The 17736-nt window shown below is 50.7% G+C and overlaps 10 non-coding genes across 10 annotated transcripts; all 10 read right to left on the reverse strand.

Annotated features, from left to right (window-relative positions):
• Positions 1–1482: 1482 nt before the first annotated feature.
• Trnal-uaa (transfer RNA leucine (anticodon UAA)) lies at positions 1483–1566 on the reverse strand. Its single transcript has one exon. It is a non-coding gene; the product is annotated as a tRNA-Leu (tRNA).
• A 1656-nt stretch (positions 1567–3222) lies between these two features.
• Trnal-uaa (transfer RNA leucine (anticodon UAA)) lies at positions 3223–3306 on the reverse strand. Its single transcript has one exon. It is a non-coding gene; the product is annotated as a tRNA-Leu (tRNA).
• Positions 3307–4920: 1614 nt separating this feature from the next.
• Trnal-uaa (transfer RNA leucine (anticodon UAA)) lies at positions 4921–5004 on the reverse strand. Its single transcript has one exon. It is a non-coding gene; the product is annotated as a tRNA-Leu (tRNA).
• A 1656-nt stretch (positions 5005–6660) lies between these two features.
• Positions 6661–6744, reverse strand: Trnal-uaa (transfer RNA leucine (anticodon UAA)). Its single transcript has one exon. It is a non-coding gene; the product is annotated as a tRNA-Leu (tRNA).
• Positions 6745–8398: 1654 nt separating this feature from the next.
• Trnal-uaa (transfer RNA leucine (anticodon UAA)) lies at positions 8399–8482 on the reverse strand. The gene has a single exon. It is a non-coding gene; the product is annotated as a tRNA-Leu (tRNA).
• A 1655-nt stretch (positions 8483–10137) lies between these two features.
• On the reverse strand, positions 10138–10221 carry Trnal-uaa (transfer RNA leucine (anticodon UAA)). Its single transcript has one exon. It is a non-coding gene; the product is annotated as a tRNA-Leu (tRNA).
• A 1655-nt stretch (positions 10222–11876) lies between these two features.
• Positions 11877–11960, reverse strand: Trnal-uaa (transfer RNA leucine (anticodon UAA)). Its single transcript has one exon. It is a non-coding gene; the product is annotated as a tRNA-Leu (tRNA).
• A 1614-nt stretch (positions 11961–13574) lies between these two features.
• Positions 13575–13658, reverse strand: Trnal-uaa (transfer RNA leucine (anticodon UAA)). Its single transcript has one exon. It is a non-coding gene; the product is annotated as a tRNA-Leu (tRNA).
• A 1614-nt stretch (positions 13659–15272) lies between these two features.
• On the reverse strand, positions 15273–15356 carry Trnal-uaa (transfer RNA leucine (anticodon UAA)). Its single transcript has one exon. It is a non-coding gene; the product is annotated as a tRNA-Leu (tRNA).
• A 1614-nt stretch (positions 15357–16970) lies between these two features.
• Trnal-uaa (transfer RNA leucine (anticodon UAA)) lies at positions 16971–17054 on the reverse strand. The gene has a single exon. It is a non-coding gene; the product is annotated as a tRNA-Leu (tRNA).
• Positions 17055–17736: the final 682 nt, after the last annotated feature.

Below are 17736 nucleotides of genomic sequence, written 5' to 3' on the forward strand. Positions count from 1 at the left end.
GTTGGACCGCTTTCTTCCGTCGCTTCCAGTTTGAACTGTAACTAGCAAAACTTTATTTAGTAATAGGAACATTTTCACATTGATGCAAAGAAACCTAGATATTAACGAACCCCGAATAAGACCGTTTCCTAGCAACAGCCACGCTGTGCATTACGCACTCGTGGGAAGGCAATGAAATACTTCATGTGAGGCTCTAACTGTCGACCTTCACTTTACAATACTTAGGCACTGCCCCGGTGGTACCGACGCATACATACTGAAACGTCTTTGGATCGTCAGTGAGTACTTCATATTAGAACTTTCGTGTTCGCCCTGATGTGCATTAAAGGGCCGATTTATCAGAGAAAGTCAGTTCTGCGCCTAGTTACAGTTTGTCCCCCTAGCAGCACCAGGAAAACGGGTTCAGTGGTGCTCGCCTTGCAACCGGCGTTGAGCGCCTACAGCGCTATCGCCTTCGGCCTCTGGCGCCAGGAGGGAAGGCGACACATCACGGCGCAAGCAGCGCGTAGCAGAAGGCGGTGGTGGTGTGTCGGTCAGCATGGTTGCTTCCCAAGTAGCTGCTCCGGGTTCGAAACCCGGACATCGCACGGAAGTTGTCTCCTTTACTCAGGAGAGTGTTTTCAACGGTACCAATGGTTTCCCTTTGCCCCTCGTAGGCTAGTGCGGATTACGATTCACAGCATCGTGTGTCCCCATGTGTCGACTTGTCTACGATTCACAGCATCGTGTGTCCCCATGTGTCGACTTGTCTACGATTCACAGCATCGTGTGTCCCCATGTGTCGACTTGTCTCGACTTTGCGAAGGCTGACGCGAAAGCTGACGCTTGCAAATGGGCGTATATGTACAGGACACGCGCTACAAACGACTGCGAGAGGCCACATCGACAAACACACAACGGCCCCTTTCATTTGACTGTGGCCGCATGTTCGCGTCTTTGCGTACCGAGAGCAAGGAGGGGGTCAGCGTGCTGGACCGTACCATTACCGCACAGCAGCACGAAAAACTAAGGAAAAAGGCAAAACTGAAGAAACCAACAGCACGCGGACTTCCTAGTTCGTCACCTACCTGAGTACTAACCACGGCCAACGCTGCCTAATTTCGGTGATCGGACATGAGCCCGTGTCGTTGGCACGGCATACAAGTTGGCGAGACTGTTGCCAGACGTGCGGACGTCTTAGTCCGTGTACAGATCACTTGGGATTTGCCTGACAGTCTCTCGCGTTGCCTTTTGGGGAAGGAAAATGGAATAGCCCTGAGCCACAAAACAACGACCACGGAAACGTCCGTGAGAAGAGCTAAAACTCGGCACTAGAAAAATATGTTCCGCTATTTGTTTTCGACCGCTCGGGTTATCGGACGTGTGACGCCTGCACTGCTGTCACTGTCGTCTCTAGGAAAATCTCCACGGCGTGTTTCTGCGTAATTTTCTTGTTCTATAACATCAAGGGAGTACGTTAGCTTCAGAATGTTTAAAATGCATTGTCAGATGTGGGGTTCGAACCCACGCTCCCTTACGGGAACCAGAGCTTAAATCTGGCGCCTTAGACCGCTCGGCCAATCTGACGTACGACACAACCGCTCCAGTGACTTCCATCTCTATCAAGGTCTCAGGAACCTCACTCCGAAATCTGTTTCTTTTTTCGGTAGGAAGGAATTATGTCAGTTTAAGAATATGTAAGACGCAACGTCAGATGTGGCGTAGGAAACGCATCCTCCCTTTTGGGAACCAATGTGGCGCGTTGGACCGCTTTCTTCCGTCGCTTCCAGTTTGAACTGTAACTAGCAAAACTTTATTTAGTAATAGGAACATTTTCACATTGATGCAAAGAAACCTAGATATTAACGAACCCCGAATAAGACCGTTTCCTAGCAACAGCCACGCTGTGCATTACGCACTCGTGGGAAGGCAATGAAATACTTCATGTGAGGCTCTAACTGTCGACCTTCACTTTACAATACTTAGGCACTGCCCCGGTGGTACCGACGCATACATACTGAAACGTCTTTGGATCGTCAGTGAGTACTTCATATTAGAACTTTCGTGTTCGCCCTGATGTGCATTAAAGGGCCGATTTATCAGAGAAAGTCAGTTCTGCGCCTAGTTACAGTTTGTCCCCCTAGCAGCACCAGGAAAACGGGTTCAGTGGTGCTCGCCTTGCAACCGGCGTTGAGCGCCTACAGCGCTATCGCCTTCGGCCTCTGGCGCCAGGAGGGAAGGCGACACATCACGGCGCAAGCAGCGCGTAGCAGAAGGCGGTGGTGGTGTGTCGGTCAGCATGGTTGCTTCCCAAGTAGCTGCTCCGGGTTCGAAACCCGGACATCGCACGGAAGTTGTCTCCTTTACTCAGGAGAGTGTTTTCAACGGTACCAATGGTTTCCCTTTGCCCCTCGTAGGCTAGTGCGGATTACGATTCACAGCATCGTGTGTCCCCATGTGTCGACTTGTCTACGATTCACAGCATCGTGTGTCCCCATGTGTCGACTTGTCTACGATTCACAGCATCGTGTGTCCCCATGTGTCGACTTGTCTCGACTTTGCGAAGGCTGACGCGAAAGCTGACGCTTGCAAATGGGCGTATATGTACAGGACACGCGCTACAAACGACTGCGAGAGGCCACATCGACAAACACACAACGGCCCCTTTCATTTGACTGTGGCCGCATGTTCGCGTCTTTGCGTACCGAGAGCAAGGAGGGGGTCAGCGTGCTGGACCGTACCATTACCGCACAGCAGCACGAAAAACTAAGGAAAAAGGCAAAACTGAAGAAACCAACAGCACGCGGACTTCCTAGTTCGTCACCTACCTGAGTACTAACCACGGCCAACGCTGCCTAATTTCGGTGATCGGACATGAGCCCGTGTCGTTGGCACGGCATACAAGTTGGCGAGACTGTTGCCAGACGTGCGGACGTCTTAGTCCGTGTACAGATCACTTGGGATTTGCCTGACAGTCTCTCGCGTTGCCTTTTGGGGAAGGAAAATGGAATAGCCCTGAGCCACAAAACAACGACCACGGAAACGTCCGTGAGAAGAGCTAAAACTCGGCACTAGAAAAATATGTTCCGCTATTTGTTTTCGACCGCTCGGGTTATCGGACGTGTGACGCCTGCACTGCTGTCACTGTCGTCTCTAGGAAAATCTCCATGGCGTGTTTCTGCGTAATTTTCTTGTTCTATAACATCAAGGGAGTACGTTAGCTTCAGAATGTTTAAAATGCATTGTCAGATGTGGGGTTCGAACCCACGCTCCCTTACGGGAACCAGAGCTTAAATCTGGCGCCTTAGACCGCTCGGCCAATCTGACGTACGACACAACCGCTCCAGTGACTTCCATCTCTATCAAGGTCTCAGGAACCTCACTCCGAAATCTGTTTCTTTTTTCGGTAGGAAGGAATTATGTCAGTTTAAGAATATGTAAGACGCAACGTCAGATGTGGCGTAGGAAACGCATCCTCCCTTTTGGGAACCAATGTGGCGCGTTGGACCGCTTTCTTCCGTCGCTTCCAGTTTGAACTGTAACTAGCAAAACTTTATTTAGTAATAGGAACATTTTCACATTGATGCAAAGAAACCTAGATATTAACGAACCCCGAATAAGACCGTTTCCTAGCAACAGCCACGCTGTGCATTACGCACTCGTGGGAAGCCAATGAAATACTTCATGTGAGGCTCTAACTGTCGACCTTCACTTTACAATACTTAGGCACTGCCCCGGTGGTACCGACGCATACATACTGAAACGTCTTTGGATCGTCAGTGAGTACTTCATATTAGAACTTTCGTGTTCGCCCTGATGTGCATTAAAGGGCCGATTTATCAGAGAAAGTCAGTTCTGCGCCTAGTTACAGTTTGTCCCCCTAGCAGCACCAGGAAAACGGGTTCAGTGGTGCTCGCCTTGCAACCGGCGTTGAGCGCCTACAGCGCTATCGCCTTCGGCCTCTGGCGCCAGGAGGGAAGGCGACACATCACGGCGCAAGCAGCGCGTAGCAGAAGGCGGTGGTGGTGTGTCGGTCAGCATGGTTGCTTCCCAAGTAGCTGCTCCGGGTTCGAAACCCGGACATCGCACGGAAGTTGTCTCCTTTACTCAGGAGAGTGTTTTCAACGGTACCAATGGTTTCCCTTTGCCCCTCGTAGGCTAGTGCGGATTACGATTCACAGCATCGTGTGTCCCCATGTGTCGACTTGTCTACGATTCACAGCATCGTGTGTCCCCATGTGTCGACTTGTCTCGACTTTGCTCGGCTGACGCGAAAGCTGACGCTTGCAAATGGGCGTATATGTACAGGACACGCGCTACAAACGACTGCGAGAGGCCACATCGACAAACACACAACGGCCCCTTTCATTTGACTGTGGCCGCATGTTCGCGTCTTTGCGTACCGAGAGCAAGGAGGGGGTCAGCGTGCTGGACCGTACCATTACCGCACAGCAGCACGAAAAACTAAGGAAAAAGGCAAAACTGAAGAAACCAACAGCACGCGGACTTCCTAGTTCGTCACCTACCTGAGTACTAACCACGGCCAACGCTGCCTAATTTCGGTGATCGGACATGAGCCCGTGTCGTTGGCACGGCATACAAGTTGGCGAGACTGTTGCCAGACGTGCGGACGTCTTAGTCCGTGTACAGATCACTTGGGATTTGCCTGACAGTCTCTCGCGTTGCCTTTTGGGGAAGGAAAATGGAATAGCCCTGAGCCACAAAACAACGACCACGGAAACGTCCGTGAGAAGAGCTAAAACTCGGCACTAGAAAAATATGTTCCGCTATTTGTTTTCGACCGCTCGGGTTATCGGACGTGTGACGCCTGCACTGCTGTCACTGTCGTCTCTAGGAAAATCTCCACGGCGTGTTTCTGCGTAATTTTCTTGTTCTATAACATCAAGGGAGTACGTTAGCTTCAGAATGTTTAAAATGCATTGTCAGATGTGGGGTTCGAACCCACGCTCCCTTACGGGAACCAGAGCTTAAATCTGGCGCCTTAGACCGCTCGGCCAATCTGACGTACGACACAACCGCTCCAGTGACTTCCATCTCTATCAAGGTCTCAGGAACCTCACTCCGAAATCTGTTTCTTTTTTCGGTAGGAAGGAATTATGTCAGTTTAAGAATATGTAAGACGCAACGTCAGATGTGGCGTAGGAAACGCATCCTCCCTTTTGGGAACCAATGTGGCGCGTTGGACCGCTTTCTTCCGTCGCTTCCAGTTTGAACTGTAACTAGCAAAACTTTATTTAGTAATAGGAACATTTTCACATTGATGCAAAGAAACCTAGATATTAACGAACCCCGAATAAGACCGTTTCCTAGCAACAGCCACGCTGTGCATTACGCACTCGTGGGAAGGCAATGAAATACTTCATGTGAGGCTCTAACTGTCGACCTTCACTTTACAATACTTAGGCACTGCCCCGGTGGTACCGACGCATACATACTGAAACGTCTTTGGATCGTCAGTGAGTACTTCATATTAGAACTTTCGTGTTCGCCCTGATGTGCATTAAAGGGCCGATTTATCAGAGAAAGTCAGTTCTGCGCCTAGTTACAGTTTGTCCCCCTAGCAGCACCAGGAAAACGGGTTCAGTGGTGCTCGCCTTGCAACCGGCGTTGAGCGCCTACAGCGCTATCGCCTTCGGCCTCTGGCGCCAGGAGGGAAGGCGACACATCACGGCGCAAGCAGCGCGTAGCAGAAGGCGGTGGTGGTGTGTCGGTCAGCATGGTTGCTTCCCAAGTAGCTGCTCCGGGTTCGAAACCCGGACATCGCACGGAAGTTGTCTCCTTTACTCAGGAGAGTGTTTTCAACGGTACCAATGGTTTCCCTTTGCCCCTCGTAGGCTAGTGCGGATTACGATTCACAGCATCGTGTGTCCCCATGTGTCGACTTGTCTACGATTCACAGCATCGTGTGTCCCCATGTGTCGACTTGTCTACGATTCACAGCATCGTGTGTCCCCATGTGTCGACTTGTCTCGACTTTGCGAAGGCTAACGCGAAAGCTGACGCTTGCAAATGGGCGTATATGTACAGGACACGCGCTACAAACGACTGCGAGAGGCCACATCGACAAACACACAACGGCCCCTTTCATTTGACTGTGGCCGCATGTTCGCGTCTTTGCGTACCGAGAGCAAGGAGGGGGTCAGCGTGCTGGACCGTACCATTACCGCACAGCAGCACGAAAAACTAAGGAAAAAGGCAAAACTGAAGAAACCAACAGCACGCGGACTTCCTAGTTCGTCACCTACCTGAGTACTAACCACGGCCAACGCTGCCTAATTTCGGTGATCGGACATGAGCCCGTGTCGTTGGCACGGCATACAAGTTGGCGAGACTGTTGCCAGACGTGCGGACGTCTTAGTCCGTGTACAGATCACTTGGGATTTGCCTGACAGTCTCTCGCGTTGCCTTTTGGGGAAGGAAAATGGAATAGCCCTGAGCCACAAAACAACGACCACGGAAACGTCCGTGAGAAGAGCTAAAACTCGGCACTAGAAAAATATGTTCCGCTATTTGTTTTCGACCGCTCGGGTTATCGGACGTGTGACGCCTGCACTGCTGTCACTGTCGTCTCTAGGAAAATCTCCATGGCGTGTTTCTGCGTAATTTTCTTGTTCTATAACATCAAGGGAGTACGTTAGCTTCAGAATGTTTAAAATGCATTGTCAGATGTGGGGTTCGAACCCACGCTCCCTTACGGGAACCAGAGCTTAAATCTGGCGCCTTAGACCGCTCGGCCAATCTGACGTACGACACAACCGCTCCAGTGACTTCCATCTCTATCAAGGTCTCAGGAACCTCACTCCGAAATCTGTTTCTTTTTTCGGTAGGAAGGAATTATGTCAGTTTAAGAATATGTAAGACGCAACGTCAGATGTGGCGTAGGAAACGCATCCTCCCTTTTGGGAACCAATGTGGCGCGTTGGACCGCTTTCTTCCGTCGCTTCCAGTTTGAACTGTAACTAGCAAAACTTTATTTAGTAATAGGAACATTTTCACATTGATGCAAAGAAACCTAGATATTAACGAACCCCGAATAAGACCGTTTCCTAGCAACAGCCACGCTGTGCATTACGCACTCGTGGGAAGCCAATGAAATACTTCATGTGAGGCTCTAACTGTCGACCTTCACTTTACAATACTTAGGCACTGCCCCGGTGGTACCGACGCATACATACTGAAACGTCTTTGGATCGTCAGTGAGTACTTCATATTAGAACTTTCGTGTTCGCCCTGATGTGCATTAAAGGGCCGATTTATCAGAGAAAGTCAGTTCTGCGCCTAGTTACAGTTTGTCCCCCTAGCAGCACCAGGAAAACGGGTTCAGTGGTGCTCGCCTTGCAACCGGCGTTGAGCGCCTACAGCGCTATCGCCTTCGGCCTCTGGCGCCAGGAGGGAAGGCGACACATCACGGCGCAAGCAGCGCGTAGCAGAAGGCGGTGGTGGTGTGTCGGTCAGCATGGTTGCTTCCCAAGTAGCTGCTCCGGGTTCGAAACCCGGACATCGCACGGAAGTTGTCTCCTTTACTCAGGAGAGTGTTTTCAACGGTACCAATGGTTTCCCTTTGCCCCTCGTAGGCTAGTGCGGATTACGATTCACAGCATCGTGTGTCCCCATGTGTCGACTTGTCTACGATTCACAGCATCGTGTGTCCCCATGTGTCGACTTGTCTACGATTCACAGCATCGTGTGTCCCCATGTGTCGACTTGTCTCGACTTTGCTCGGCTGACGCGAAAGCTGACGCTTGCAAATGGGCGTATATGTACAGGACACGCGCTACAAACGACTGCGAGAGGCCACATCGACAAACACACAACGGCCCCTTTCATTTGACTGTGGCCGCATGTTCGCGTCTTTGCGTACCGAGAGCAAGGAGGGGGTCAGCGTGCTGGACCGTACCATTACCGCACAGCAGCACGAAAAACTAAGGAAAAGGCAAAACTGAAGAAACCAACAGCATGCGGACTTCCTAGTTCGTCACCTACCTGAGTACTAACCACGGCCAACGCTGCCTAATTTCGGTGATCGGACATGAGCCCGTGTCGTTGGCACGGCATACAAGTTGGCGAGACTGTTGCCAGACGTGCGGACGTCTTAGTCCGTGTACAGATCACTTGGGATTTGCCTGACAGTCTCTCGCGTTGCCTTTTGGGGAAGGAAAATGGAATAGCCCTGAGCCACAACACAACGACCACGGAAACGTCCGTGAGAAGAGCTAAAACTCGGCACTAGAAAAATATGTTCCGCTATTTGTTTTCGACCGCTCGGGTTATCGGACGTGTGACGCCTGCACTGCTGTCACTGTCGTCTCTAGGAAAATCTCCATGGCGTGTTTCTGCGTAATTTTCTTGTTCTATAACATCAAGGGAGTACGTTAGCTTCAGAATGTTTAAAATGCATTGTCAGATGTGGTGTTCGAACCCACGCTCCCTTACGGGAACCAGAGCTTAAATCTGGCGCCTTAGACCGCTCGGCCAATCTGACGTACGACACAACTGCTCCAGTGACTTCCATCTCTATCAAGGTCTCAGGAAACTCACTCCGAAATCTGTTCCTTTTTTCGGTAGGAAGGAATTATGTCAGTTTAAGAATATGTAAGACGCAACGTCAGATGTGGCGTAGGAAACGCATCCTCCCTTTTGGGAACCAATGTGGCGCGTTGGACCGCTTTCTTCCGTCGCTTCCAGTTTGAACTGTAACTAGCAAAACTTTATTTAGTAATAGGAACATTTTCACATTGATGCAAAGAAACCTAGATATTAGCGAACCCCGAATAAGACCGTTTCCTAGCAACAGCCACGCTGTGCATTACGCACTCGTGGGAAGCCAATGAAATACTTCATGTGAGGCTCTAACTGTCGACCTTCACTTTACAATACTTAGGCACTGCCCCGGTGATACCGACGCATACATACTGAAACGTCTTTGGATCGTCAGTGAGTACTTCATATTAGAACTTTCGTGTTCGCCCTGATGTGCATTAAAGGGCCGATTTATCAGAGAAAGTCAGTTCTGCGCCTAGTTACAGTTTGTCGCCCTAGCAGCACCAGGAAAACGGGTTCAGTGGTGCTCGCCTTGCAACCGGCGTTGAGCGCCTACAGCGCTATCGCCTTCGGCCTCTGGCGCCAGGAGGGAAGGCGACACATCACGGCGCAAGCAGCGCGTAGCAGAAGGCGGTGGTGGTGTGTCGGTCAGCATGGTTGCTTCCCAAGTAGCTGCTCCGGGTTCGAAACCCGGACATCGCACGGAAGTTGTCTCCTTTACTCAGGAGAGTGTTTTCAACGGTACCAATGGTTTCCCTTTGCCCCTCGTAGGCTAGTGCGGATTACGATTCACAGCATCGTGTGTCCCCATGTGTCGACTTGTCTACGATTCACAGCATCGTGTGTCCCCATGTGTCGACTTGTCTACGATTCACAGCATCGTGTGTCCCCATGTGTCGACTTGTCTCGACTTTGCTCGGCTGACGCGAAAGCTGACGCTTGCAAATGGGCGTATATGTACAGGACACGCGCTACAAACGACTGCGAGAGGCCACATCGACAAACACACAACGGCCCCTTTCATTTGACTGTGGCCGCATGTTCGCGTCTTTGCGTACCGAGAGCAAGGAGGGGGTCAGCGTGCTGGACCGTACCATTACCGCACAGCAGCACGAAAAACTAAGGAAAAAGGCAAAACTGAAGAAACCAACAGCACGCGGACTTCCTAGTTCGTCACCTACCTGAGTACTAACCACGGCCAACGCTGCCTAATTTCGGTGATCGGACATGAGCCCGTGTCGTTGGCACGGCATACAAGTTGGCGAGACTGTTGCCAGACGTGCGGACGTCTTAGTCCGTGTACAGATCACTTGGGATTTGCCTGACAGTCTCTCGCGTTGCCTTTTGGGGAAGGAAAATGGAATAGCCCTGAGCCACAAAACAACGACCACGGAAACGTCCGTGAGAAGAGCTAAAACTCGGCACTAGAAAAATATGTTCCGCTATTTGTTTTCGACCGCTCGGGTTATCGGACGTGTGACGCCTGCACTGCTGTCACTGTCGTCTCTAGGAAAATCTCCATGGCGTGTTTCTGCGTAATTTTCTTGTTCTATAACATCAAGGGAGTACGTTAGCTTCAGAATGTTTAAAATGCATTGTCAGATGTGGGGTTCGAACCCACGCTCCCTTACGGGAACCAGAGCTTAAATCTGGCGCCTTAGACCGCTCGGCCAATCTGACGTACGACACAACCGCTCCAGTGACTTCCATCTCTATCAAGGTCTCAGGAACCTCACTCCGAAATCTGTTTCTTTTTTCGGTAGGAAGGAATTATGTCAGTTTAAGAATATGTAAGACGCAACGTCAGATGTGGCGTAGGAAACGCATCCTCCCTTTTGGGAACCAATGTGGCGCGTTGGACCGCTTTCTTCCGTCGCTTCCAGTTTGAACTGTAACTAGCAAAACTTTATTTAGTAATAGGAACATTTTCACATTGATGCAAAGAAACCTAGATATTAACGAACCCCGAATAAGACCGTTTCCTAGCAACAGCCACGCTGTGCATTACGCACTCGTGGGAAGCCAATGAAATACTTCATGTGAGGCTCTAACTGTCGACCTTCACTTTACAATACCTAGGCACTGCCCCGGTGGTACCGACGCATACATACTGAAACGTCTTTGGATCGTCAGTGAGTACTTCATATTAGAACTTTCGTGTTCGCCCTGATGTGCATTAAAGGGCCGATTTATCAGAGAAAGTCAGTTCTGCGCCTAGTTACAGTTTGTCCCCCTAGCAGCACCAGGAAAACGGGTTCAGTGGTGCTCGCCTTGCAACCGGCGTTGAGCGCCTACAGCGCTATCGCCTTCGGCCTCTGGCGCCAGGAGGGAAGGCGACACATCACGGCGCAAGCAGCGCGTAGCAGAAGGCGGTGGTGGTGTGTCGGTCAGCATGGTTGCTTCCCAAGTAGCTGCTCCGGGTTCGAAACCCGGACATCGCACGGAAGTTGTCTCCTTTACTCAGGAGAGTGTTTTCAACGGTACCAATGGTTTCCCTTTGCCCCTCGTAGGCTAGTGCGGATTACGATTCACAGCATCGTGTGTCCCCATGTGTCGACTTGTCTACGATTCACAGCATCGTGTGTCCCCATGTGTCGACTTGTCTACGATTCACAGCATCGTGTGTCCCCATGTGTCGACTTGTCTCGACTTTGCTCGGCTGACGCGAAAGCTGACGCTTGCAAATGGGCGTATATGTACAGGACACGCGCTACAAACGACTGCGAGAGGCCACATCGACAAACACACAACGGCCCCTTTCATTTGACTGTGGCCGCATGTTCGCGTCTTTGCGTACCGAGAGCAAGGAGGGGGTCAGCGTGCTGGACCGTACCATTACCGCACAGCAGCACGAAAAACTAAGGAAAAAGGCAAAACTGAAGAAACCAACAGCATGCGGACTTCCTAGTTCGTCACCTACCTGAGTACTAACCACGGCCAACGCTGCCTAATTTCGGTGATCGGACATGAGCCCGTGTCGTTGGCACGGCATACAAGTTGGCGAGACTGTTGCCAGACGTGCGGACGTCTTAGTCCGTGTACAGATCACTTGGGATTTGCCTGACAGTCTCTCGCGTTGCCTTTTGGGGAAGGAAAATGGAATAGCCCTGAGCCACAACACAACGACCACGGAAACGTCCGTGAGAAGAGCTAAAACTCGGCACTAGAAAAATATGTTCCGCTATTTGTTTTCGACCGCTCGGGTTATCGGACGTGTGACGCCTGCACTGCTGTCACTGTCGTCTCTAGGAAAATCTCCATGGCGTGTTTCTGCGTAATTTTCTTGTTCTATAACATCAAGGGAGTACGTTAGCTTCAGAATGTTTAAAATGCATTGTCAGATGTGGTGTTCGAACCCACGCTCCCTTACGGGAACCAGAGCTTAAATCTGGCGCCTTAGACCGCTCGGCCAATCTGACGTACGACACAACTGCTCCAGTGACTTCCATCTCTATCAAGGTCTCAGGAAACTCACTCCGAAATCTGTTCCTTTTTTCGGTAGGAAGGAATTATGTCAGTTTAAGAATATGTAAGACGCAACGTCAGATGTGGCGTAGGAAACGCATCCTCCCTTTTGGGAACCAATGTGGCGCGTTGGACCGCTTTCTTCCGTCGCTTCCAGTTTGAACTGTAACTAGCAAAACTTTATTTAGTAATAGGAACATTTTCACATTGATGCAAAGAAACCTAGATATTAACGAACCCCGAATAAGACCGTTTCCTAGCAACAGCCACGCTGTGCATTACGCACTCGTGGGAAGCCAATGAAATACTTCATGTGAGGCTCTAACTGTCGACCTTCACTTTACAATACTTAGGCACTGCCCCGGTGATACCGACGCATACATACTGAAACGTCTTTGGATCGTCAGTGAGTACTTCATATTAGAACTTTCGTGTTCGCCCTGATGTGCATTAAAGGGCCGATTTATCAGAGAAAGTCAGTTCTGCGCCTAGTTACAGTTTGTCGCCCTAGAAGCACCAGGAAAACGGGTTCAGTGGTGCTCGCCTTGCAACCGGCGTTGAGCGCCTACAGCGCTATCGCCTTCGGCCTCTGGCGCCAGGAGGGAAGGCGACACATCACGGCGCAAGCAGCGCGTAGCAGAAGGCGGTGGTGGTGTGTCGGTCAGCATGGTTGCTTCCCAAGTAGCTGCTCCGGGTTCGAAACCCGGACATCGCACGGAAGTTGTCTCCTTTACTCAGGAGAGTGTTTTCAACGGTACCAATGGTTTCCCTTTGCCCCTCGTAGGCTAGTGCGGATTACGATTCACAGCATCGTGTGTCCCCATGTGTCGACTTGTCTACGATTCACAGCATCGTGTGTCCCCATGTGTCGACTTGTCTCGACTTTGCTCGGCTGACGCGAAAGCTGACGCTTGCAAATGGGCGTATATGTACAGGACACGCGCTACAAACGACTGCGAGAGGCCACATCGACAAACACACAACGGCCCCTTTCATTTGACTGTGGCCGCATGTTCGCGTCTTTGCGTACCGAGAGCAAGGAGGGGGTCAGCGTGCTGGACCGTACCATTACCGCACAGCAGCACGAAAAACTAAGGAAAAAGGCAAAACTGAAGAAACCAACAGCATGCGGACTTCCTAGTTCGTCACCTACCTGAGTACTAACCACGGCCAACGCTGCCTAATTTCGGTGATCGGACATGAGCCCGTGTCGTTGGCACGGCATACAAGTTGGCGAGACTGTTGCCAGACGTGCGGACGTCTTAGTCCGTGTACAGATCACTTGGGATTTGCCTGACAGTCTCTCGCGTTGCCTTTTGGGGAAGGAAAATGGAATAGCCCTGAGCCACAACACAACGACCACGGAAACGTCCGTGAGAAGAGCTAAAACTCGGCACTAGAAAAATATGTTCCGCTATTTGTTTTCGACCGCTCGGGTTATCGGACGTGTGACGCCTGCACTGCTGTCACTGTCGTCTCTAGGAAAATCTCCATGGCGTGTTTCTGCGTAATTTTCTTGTTCTATAACATCAAGGGAGTACGTTAGCTTCAGAATGTTTAAAATGCATTGTCAGATGTGGTGTTCGAACCCACGCTCCCTTACGGGAACCAGAGCTTAAATCTGGCGCCTTAGACCGCTCGGCCAATCTGACGTACGGCACAACTGCTCCAGTGACTTCCATCTCTATCAAGGTCTCAGGAAACTCACTCCGAAATCTGTTCCTTTTTTCGGTAGGAAGGAATTATGTCAGTTTAAGAATATGTAAGACGCAACGTCAGATGTGGCGTAGGAAACGCATCCTCCCTTTTGGGAACCAATGTGGCGCGTTGGACCGCTTTCTTCCGTCGCTTCCAGTTTGAACTGTAACTAGCAAAACTTTATTTAGTAATAGGAACATTTTCACATTGATGCAAAGAAACCTAGATATTAGCGAACCCCGAATAAGACCGTTTCCTAGCAACAGCCACGCTGTGCATTACGCACTCGTGGGAAGCCAATGAAATACTTCATGTGAGGCTCTAACTGTCGACCTTCACTTTACAATACTTAGGCACTGCCCCGGTGATACCGACGCATACATACTGAAACGTCTTTGGATCGTCAGTGAGTACTTCATATTAGAACTTTCGTGTTCGCCCTGATGTGCATTAAAGGGCCGATTTATCAGAGAAAGTCAGTTCTGCGCCTAGTTACAGTTTGTCGCCCTAGCAGCACCAGGAAAACGGGTTCAGTGGTGCTCGCCTTGCAACCGGCGTTGAGCGCCTACAGCGCTATCGCCTTCGGCCTCTGGCGCCAGGAGGGAAGGCGACACATCACGGCGCAAGCAGCGCGTAGCAGAAGGCGGTGGTGGTGTGTCGGTCAGCATGGTTGCTTCCCAAGTAGCTGCTCCGGGTTCGAAACCCGGACATCGCACGGAAGTTGTCTCCTTTACTCAGGAGAGTGTTTTCAACGGTACCAATGGTTTCCCTTTGCCCCTCGTAGGCTAGTGCGGATTACGATTCACAGCATCGTGTGTCCCCATGTGTCGACTTGTCTACGATTCACAGCATCGTGTGTCCCCATGTGTCGACTTGTCTCGACTTTGCTCGGCTGACGCGAAAGCTGACGCTTGCAAATGGGCGTATATGTACAGGACACGCGCTACAAACGACTGCGAGAGGCCACATCGACAAACACACAACGGCCCCTTTCATTTGACTGTGGCCGCATGTTCGCGTCTTTGCGTACCGAGAGCAAGGAGGGGGTCAGCGTGCTGGACCGTACCATTACCGCACAGCAGCACGAAAAACTAAGGAAAAAGGCAAAACTGAAGAAACCAACAGCATGCGGACTTCCTAGTTCGTCACCTACCTGAGTACTAACCACGGCCAACGCTGCCTAATTTCGGTGATCGGACATGAGCCCGTGTCGTTGGCACGGCATACAAGTTGGCGAGACTGTTGCCAGACGTGCGGACGTCTTAGTCCGTGTACAGATCACTTGGGATTTGCCTGACAGTCTCTCGCGTTGCCTTTTGGGGAAGGAAAATGGAATAGCCCTGAGCCACAACACAACGACCACGGAAACGTCCGTGAGAAGAGCTAAAACTCGGCACTAGAAAAATATGTTCCGCTATTTGTTTTCGACCGCTCGGGTTATCGGACGTGTGACGCCTGCACTGCTGTCACTGTCGTCTCTAGGAAAATCTCCATGGCGTGTTTCTGCGTAATTTTCTTGTTCTATAACATCAAGGGAGTACGTTAGCTTCAGAATGTTTAAAATGCATTGTCAGATGTGGTGTTCGAACCCACGCTCCCTTACGGGAACCAGAGCTTAAATCTGGCGCCTTAGACCGCTCGGCCAATCTGACGTACGACACAACTGCTCCAGTGACTTCCATCTCTATCAAGGTCTCAGGAAACTCACTCCGAAATCTGTTCCTTTTTTCGGTAGGAAGGAATTATGTCAGTTTAAGAATATGTAAGACGCAACGTCAGATGTGGCGTAGGAAACGCATCCTCCCTTTTGGGAACCAATGTGGCGCGTTGGACCGCTTTCTTCCGTCGCTTCCAGTTTGAACTGTAACTAGCAAAACTTTATTTAGTAATAGGAACATTTTCACATTGATGCAAAGAAACCTAGATATTAACGAACCCCGAATAAGACCGTTTCCTAGCAACAGCCACGCTGTGCATTACGCACTCGTGGGAAGCCAATGAAATACTTCATGTGAGGCTCTAACTGTCGACCTTCACTTTACAATACTTAGGCACTGCCCCGGTGATACCGACGCATACATACTGAAACGTCTTTGGATCGTCAGTGAGTACTTCATATTAGAACTTTCGTGTTCGCCCTGATGTGCATTAAAGGGCCGATTTATCAGAGAAAGTCAGTTCTGCGCCTAGTTACAGTTTGTCGCCCTAGAAGCACCAGGAAAACGGGTTCAGTGGTGCTCGCCTTGCAACCGGCGTTGAGCGCCTACAGCGCTATCGCCTTCGGCCTCTGGCGCCAGGAGGGAAGGCGACACATCACGGCGCAAGCAGCGCGTAGCAGAAGGCGGTGGTGGTGTGTCGGTCAGCATGGTTGCTTCCCAAGTAGCTGCTCCGGGTTCGAAACCCGGACATCGCACGGAAGTTGTCTCCTTTACTCAGGAGAGTGTTTTCAACGGTACCAATGGTTTCCCTTTGCCCCTCGTAGGCTAGTGCGGATTACGATTCACAGCATCGTGTGTCCCCATGTGTCGACTTGTCTACGATTCACAGCATCGTGTGTCCCCATGTGTCGACTTGTCTCGACTTTGCTCGGCTGACGCGAAAGCTGACGCTTGCAAATGGGCGTATATGTACAGGACACGCGCTACAAACGACTGCGAGAGGCCACATCGACAAACACACAACGGCCCCTTTCATTTGACTGTGGCCGCATGTTCGCGTCTTTGCGTACCGAGAGCAAGGAGGGGGTCAGCGTGCTGGACCGTACCATTACCGCACAGCAGCACGAAAAACTAAGGAAAAAGGCAAAACTGAAGAAACCAACAGCATGCGGACTTCCTAGTTCGTCACCTACCTGAGTACTAACCACGGCCAACGCTGCCTAATTTCGGTGATCGGACATGAGCCCGTGTCGTTGGCACGGCATACAAGTTGGCGAGACTGTTGCCAGACGTGCGGACGTCTTAGTCCGTGTACAGATCACTTGGGATTTGCCTGACAGTCTCTCGCGTTGCCTTTTGGGGAAGGAAAATGGAATAGCCCTGAGCCACAACACAACGACCACGGAAACGTCCGTGAGAAGAGCTAAAACTCGGCACTAGAAAAATATGTTCCGCTATTTGTTTTCGACCGCTCGGGTTATCGGACGTGTGACGCCTGCACTGCTGTCACTGTCGTCTCTAGGAAAATCTCCATGGCGTGTTTCTGCGTAATTTTCTTGTTCTATAACATCAAGGGAGTACGTTAGCTTCAGAATGTTTAAAATGCATTGTCAGATGTGGTGTTCGAACCCACGCTCCCTTACGGGAACCAGAGCTTAAATCTGGCGCCTTAGACCGCTCGGCCAATCTGACGTACGGCACAACTGCTCCAGTGACTTCCATCTCTATCAAGGTCTCAGGAAACTCACTCCGAAATCTGTTCCTTTTTTCGGTAGGAAGGAATTATGTCAGTTTAAGAATATGTAAGACGCAACGTCAGATGTGGCGTAGGAAACGCATCCTCCCTTTTGGGAACCAATGTGGCGCGTTGGACCGCTTTCTTCCGTCGCTTCCAGTTTGAACTGTAACTAGCAAAACTTTATTTAGTAATAGGAACATTTTCACATTGATGCAAAGAAACCTAGATATTAGCGAACCCCGAATAAGACCGTTTCCTAGCAACAGCCACGCTGTGCATTACGCACTCGTGGGAAGCCAATGAAATACTTCATGTGAGGCTCTAACTGTCGACCTTCACTTTACAATACTTAGGCACTGCCCCGGTGATACCGACGCATACATACTGAAACGTCTTTGGATCGTCAGTGAGTACTTCATATTAGAACTTTCGTGTTCGCCCTGATGTGCATTAAAGGGCCGATTTATCAGAGAAAGTCAGTTCTGCGCCTAGTTACAGTTTGTCGCCCTAGCAGCACCAGGAAAACGGGTTCAGTGGTGCTCGCCTTGCAACCGGCGTTGAGCGCCTACAGCGCTATCGCCTTCGGCCTCTGGCGCCAGGAGGGAAGGCGACACATCACGGCGCAAGCAGCGCGTA

This window comes from Schistocerca cancellata, chromosome 8 (genome assembly GCF_023864275.1).
Source record: "Schistocerca cancellata isolate TAMUIC-IGC-003103 chromosome 8, iqSchCanc2.1, whole genome shotgun sequence".
Lineage (NCBI taxonomy): Eukaryota > Metazoa > Arthropoda > Insecta > Orthoptera > Acrididae > Schistocerca > Schistocerca cancellata.